The sequence below is a fragment of the Suricata suricatta genome, chromosome 7, assembly GCF_006229205.1.
Source record: "Suricata suricatta isolate VVHF042 chromosome 7, meerkat_22Aug2017_6uvM2_HiC, whole genome shotgun sequence".
Taxonomy (NCBI): Eukaryota; Metazoa; Chordata; class Mammalia; order Carnivora; family Herpestidae; genus Suricata; species Suricata suricatta.
The window spans coordinates 44,027,438-44,033,474 of NC_043706.1; positions in this window are offsets into that span (position 1 = coordinate 44,027,438).

Consider the following 6,037-nt stretch of genomic DNA (forward strand, 5'->3'; position numbering starts at 1 on the left):
CTGGGTAGGTGGGCCCAGTGGTACTACAATATTCTTGGGTATTAAACCTTTTATCAGTTAACCTCAACCCTTTGATCAGACACACAAGAGACCCAAGATTGTAATCCTACCATATACTTACAAGATGATAAGTCAGAAATATTTGGCAAACAGCACTATTGCTTTTCAGACATGCTTAGTGATATTTCTATTGCCCATTTGGTTTTAAGCAGTCAACTAATCAGTAGGTATGAAGGTGGCCACGTGGGCATGAGTAGTGCAATTTGACCAAAGCAGAAATCACATAGAGGCCTTTGAAGTCACTGCTTTTCCACAACACCCACACCAACAAGCACCTTTGCAGGTCTGCTTTCGAAACCGTTCGTGTTCATAGTTAGGAAATGAGACAGGGGCAAATCAAACAGCAATTATTTTAGTGATGAAAAACCTCAGTCATTTGGAAATTGTGCACCTTTCCTGAAATTAAAATAAATTATTCATAATGAGGGGCATGAATCTACCTTTCAGATTTATAAAATTTCCTGAATATTAGTTTATCGACCACATTTCCTTTTTGACTCTAGCCACTATGGAAACAAGTATCACTTCTCGTAACCCCCAGAAATTTAGAAATTCCAGAGCTTCGTGTAATTCCAAGCCAAATAATTGCCTTTAGTTTGGTAGATTCATTTGTTATTGGGTCAAGGTCAAAGTAATAATTTCCTCATGACAGTAGCATTTCATCTCCTTTCTTTTCCCTATTTTTCCAAGCTCTCCATCTTTTCAGTGGAACCGTGGTATTGAGTAGCCAGTTCGACAGTAACAGAACACAAGCATTTCTAAAAATCACCACACTATGCAAAACTAGCAATAAACCCCACATAACTAATGGGAAACATGGGATTTGGGATATAATATGCCAAAATCCAGTCATGAATCTTAGGCAGAAATGTTTTAGCCCTGAGCAGCTCTGTTTGAAGACCAATTTTTCTCCTAGGAATTTTCCCCTCCTGGTAATGCTCATCTTTGAACAAAATTCAGTGACTACATGGTTTTGCTTCCATTCAGAAATCCATTTTTCAACTGAATTAGGTGGCCAGGTGATATTTTATCATCTCTTCCCACCTTCCCAAATCGCATTCATTTCACTGAGAGGTGTGCCTGAAAGTCTGCATGACAAACAGAAGGGTGCCTTTTACTTGGTGTTTGCGGTCCCATCCCAGCTCTTGGAGGGTAACAATCTGCTCAAGGACTGGGGCCTTGGTTTCCAGAGAGATACAGAATCTCTGGGAGACAGTCAGTCAAGGAGTGGCACTCAGAGAGGCAACCAGAAAATGGAACTCATGTCCTTCCCCTTTTCCCTTAACGTCCTCTGGGAGGGGATGTGCTAAGATTAAAGAACCCTTAATAGAGGACCTGAGGAGCCAGCATAGGGAAGATTTTAGCTGATAAAACACATGAAGGATGTTGAAACTTATTAAACAGGATACAATCAAGGTACAGAAGACATTTTAAGACGGTGAGTGGATAGAACCTTTGTTCAGACCCAGGCATGGGCTGTGACCTTGAGGGAGTAAGGACTGTAAATATCTGAACTTTTGGTCTGGGGAGTTTTGGAAAGAATAGGTGTGGATTGGGGCTCTGTGATACCCTTTACACATATGCAGGGAGGACCAGTGGAAGGAAGACAGGTTTTGAGGACAACCAGATGCATGTTTCAATTCTGCCCTTTCTACTTTCTGAGGGGTGACCTGGGCAAGTTATTTAGGCCTTTGGTTTTCATAAAAAGGCTCATCCATAAAGTTGTGGCAATATAAACTACACTTTATGGTATCCTGTACAGTAAGGAAGGTGATGTCTGTGAAAGCACCTTCCTTGGTGTCTACCCTATGGGAGACTTGAACTTGAGAAAAGTTAGTTCCCCTGCTCCATCCTTCTAATTGTCTGGGGATGGGAATGTGAGTACATTGTCTCTTCTCCAAAGGTGCTGTTGGCTCTGTGTAGCAGGCAGGGTGGCAGTGTGGACTGGAGAAGTGCAATCAAGGGCTGACATACTAGGACTTTCATCGGAGTTGAGAGCAAGAGCTGGAGGAGGCCTTCGATGTCCTTCCAGTGGGTTGGCCCAGTCATCAGATATGAGTGGGGACAGAGTTTCAGAACAAGTGATCTGCTTCAGGAATGAAAATTAAAAGTAGATCTGGAGCCTGGAGCAAGAGAGTGATGGACTCTGTATGAGATAACAATAATTTTCAGAGTAACGGAGAAGATAGATTCCATTCATTTAAAAATTTTTATTCAGTTATTTTTTATAATGTTTTATCTATTTTTGAGAGAGAGAGTGAACGTGAGTGAAGGAGAGGCAAGGAGAGAGGAGAACAGAGGATCTGAAGTGGGCTCTGTGCCGACAGCAGCAAGCTCGACATGGGAGTTTAACTCAGGAACCATGAGATCATGACTGGAGCCAAAGTTCAACCAGCCGAGACACCCAGAGAAATTTCATTCTTGAATGAATTTAGTGAACTTTAAGTGAACTTTAGTCACTTAATTCCGCAACCCAAAGCAAGTTTTGTGGAAGGTTAGTGGTAAGGGCACTCCATGTGCTAAAACTAATGAACATACAAAGGGTTCTTCAGTGAGAGATGACTTTATGCGCCATTACAGTTAAGAAGTTCATGGGCAACAGGAGCTGTCTGCAGAGCCATTGATATCTTGGGCACAGTTTCTCTATCTATAAAATGGTAGTAAAAGTATGAGCCATTCCCACATGTTGTTATGGGTCCGTTGTGTCTCCTAAAAATTCTTTTTTTTTAAACATTTTTTAAATGTTTATTTATTTTTGAGAGCAGAGTGTGAGCAGGGGAGGGGCAGAGAATCCAAAGCAGGCTCCAGGCTCTGAGCTGTCAACACAGAGCCCAACATGGGGCTTGAACCCATGAACCACAAGATCGTGACCTGAGCTGAAGTCAGAGACTTCACCAACTGAGCCACCCAGGTGCCCCATCTCTAAAAATTCTTATGTTGAAGTCTTAACTCCTAGTTCCTCAGTTTGTGACCATGCTTGGATATAAGGCCTTTCTTAGAGATGATTATGTTAAAATGAGGTCAGAAAGGAGGGCCCAAACAAACATGACTCATGTCCCTATAAGAAAAAACCATGAGGACACAGATAAGTACAAAAGAGAGACCATGTGAGCATGCAGAGCGAAGGTGGCCACTGCAAGTCACGGAGAGAGGCCTTGGAAGAAACGGACCCTGCAACACCTTAATCTCAAACTTCTAGTCCCAGAGTAGTGAAAAAATAAATTTCTGTTGTTTAAGCCATGTATTCTGATATTTTATCATGGCACTCTTAGCAAACTAATACACATGCTCAGAGATTTTAAAAAAAGATAATTTTTTAGAGCAATTTTAAATTCACAGCAAAATTGAGAAGAAGGTATGGAGATTTCCCATATATACCTGGTCTCCACACATGTCCTCCCTCTCTCATTACTGACATCCCCACCCTGAGCAGTATATTGTGACAAGTGATGAGCTCACACTGACACATCATAATTACCCCAGACTCCCAGCTTACATTGAAGTGCACTCTTGGTGTTGTACATTCTATGGGTTTGGACTGATGGTCAAGGAGATGTATCCATCATTATAGTGTCATATGGAATATGAAATATTAGTATAACACTATGCCAAAAATACGGCAGATTTTACATAAGACAAATCGAATCCTAATATTTGAAGAGTGTCGGAGCAGCTAGTAAAGTGGATGTAGACCAAGAATATGTAAGGCCATTCTGCAAAGAGTTGGCTGTGAAAATGGGTCACCCATTTACATTCTTGAAGGAAGCATTTGTCCTGGATGCCGTGAAGCACTGCTGAGACATTACCTTCAGGACCGAGAGAGACACTTGCTCCTCCAACTGCCAGGTGTGTTGCTGGCTGATGGCTCACAGCCGGGTTCCTCCCTCATGCTGCCCTGCAAGGGCTGAAGGAAGCTGCCTCTCCCCAGGTCACGCAGGAATCAACTTGCGTCTAAGGACTGAGTGATGCTGCGTCTAAGGACTGAGTGATGCTGCTGCATGGCCCTGCCCCCTTGCCTAAAGTGGGACCACTTTTGAAGGGCTACCCACCTCCAGACTTCCTGTGGGATCAGTGGAGGCCTCTGTTGTGAAGACACCACAGTATAATTCACCCTCTGCCCTCTTTAGCTCTCCTTAGTTCCTCATGAGTGTTTCCATGAATATTCTCCCATAAATTTCATGGAGTGAACCTTTGTCTCAGGGTCTGTTTTCCCAGACACATGAACAATGACATCACACATGGTATACTACTGTTACTGATGCATGAATGCTGTTTTTTGTGCAGAGAAAGTTGAAGTATTTGACAATCTGAGCTTTCTGCAAGGTAGACTGAGGGAATGAATTGGGGAAATTTTTCTAACATTTAATGATATGCCGTGCCCTTTGAAAGTAAGTCACTTTGTTTTTTAATAAGCCAGATGGCAGCCAAAGTCACCTGGGACCCACATATTTCAAGTTTCTCAACCTTATTAGAGACCTGCCAGTCAATGAACTTGCAGGCTATTCTAGGACCCTGTAACATGGAAGCCCAGCTCCTGACCTTGAGTGTGGCAGCCCAACACATTTTGAGATGTGATTGTTTACCTGAGGAGTGGGGCCACTTTGAAAGCAGTCTAGTGCTGTTCTTGATTTTTTAGAGTGATTATATACTAAAGAAAACCAGCAAAAACTCAGGTTCTCCAACCTGCTATGAACATCGAGAGCACCTGTGTGCTATTAAGCATGGGAACTAAGAAAAGTCAATCTTCCTGTTCATCTGTTTCCTCACCTGTCACTGTGGACAAAGAGGAGAGACAGTTGGCTGTGATCCCATATCTCCATTTCTTTGACCTGCTGTTGTCAGAGGCTCAGAAAGAAGGACTGCAAAGGGAATGCTTTGCTGTTTCTCTTCCTCATAAGCACTTCTTTTATTTAAATATATTTTTTAATATTTATTTACTTTTGAGAGAGAGAAAGAGAGAGGCAGAAAGAGAGGGAGACACAGAATCTGAAGCAGGCTCCAGGCTCCAAGCTGTCAGCACAGAGTCTGACACGGGGCTTGAGCTCGTGAACGATGAGATCATGACCTGAGCTGACATCAGACGTTCAACTGACTGAGCCACCCAGGCATTATTCCTAATGGGCACTTCTATGTGCAATAATATTCCCACAGGGAAGCTAGAACCGGTGAAGTGGGCTGGACCATATTATTGGGAGCCTCTAGGACACCTTTTGTTTTTCTGGCCCTAGGCCTCATTACCTTGGTTTCTTTCTTCTCCAGTCTTGACTCTCAGTGCCTACAATGAACTCAGAGACAAGTGCCTCAAATATAACCAAATATTGTCCTTTTTTTGGGGGGGGGGGGGTCAGACCACAAAAAAGTTTATTGCTCACCAAAAACAGCATATGTTGCATGTTTGGGTTGGTTCTCTTTGATCTTTAGTCCTTCTGGAGCAACGCAAAATGGATGAAATAGTTTGGTGTTTTATAACGGACTGCAAGCAGGCCTGCTCAAATTTTGCCTCAAGGCAAGACATTATCTTTAGTGTAATACTAGCATAGTAAGTAAATCTGTTATTTGCATTGGAGGGAGACACTTTATTTTTTTATTTTATTTTCTTTAAGTAGTTTATTGTCAAATTAGTTTCCGTACAACACCCAGTGCTCTTCCCCACAAGTGCGCCCTTCCATCACCACCACCTCTTTCCCCCACTCCCCCTTCAACCCTCAGTTCCTTCCTCAGTATTCAATAGTCTCTCAAGTTTTGCGTCCCTCTCTCTCCCCAACTCTCTTTCCCTCTTCCCCTCCCCCTGGTCCTCCATTAGGTTTCTCCTGGTTTCCTTTAGACCTATGAGTGCAAACATATGGTTTCTGTCCTTCTCTGTCTGACTTATTTCGCTTAGCATGACACCCTCGAGGTCCATCCACTTTCCTACAAATGACCAGATTTCATTCTTCCTCATTGCCATATAATACTCCATTGTATATATATATATATG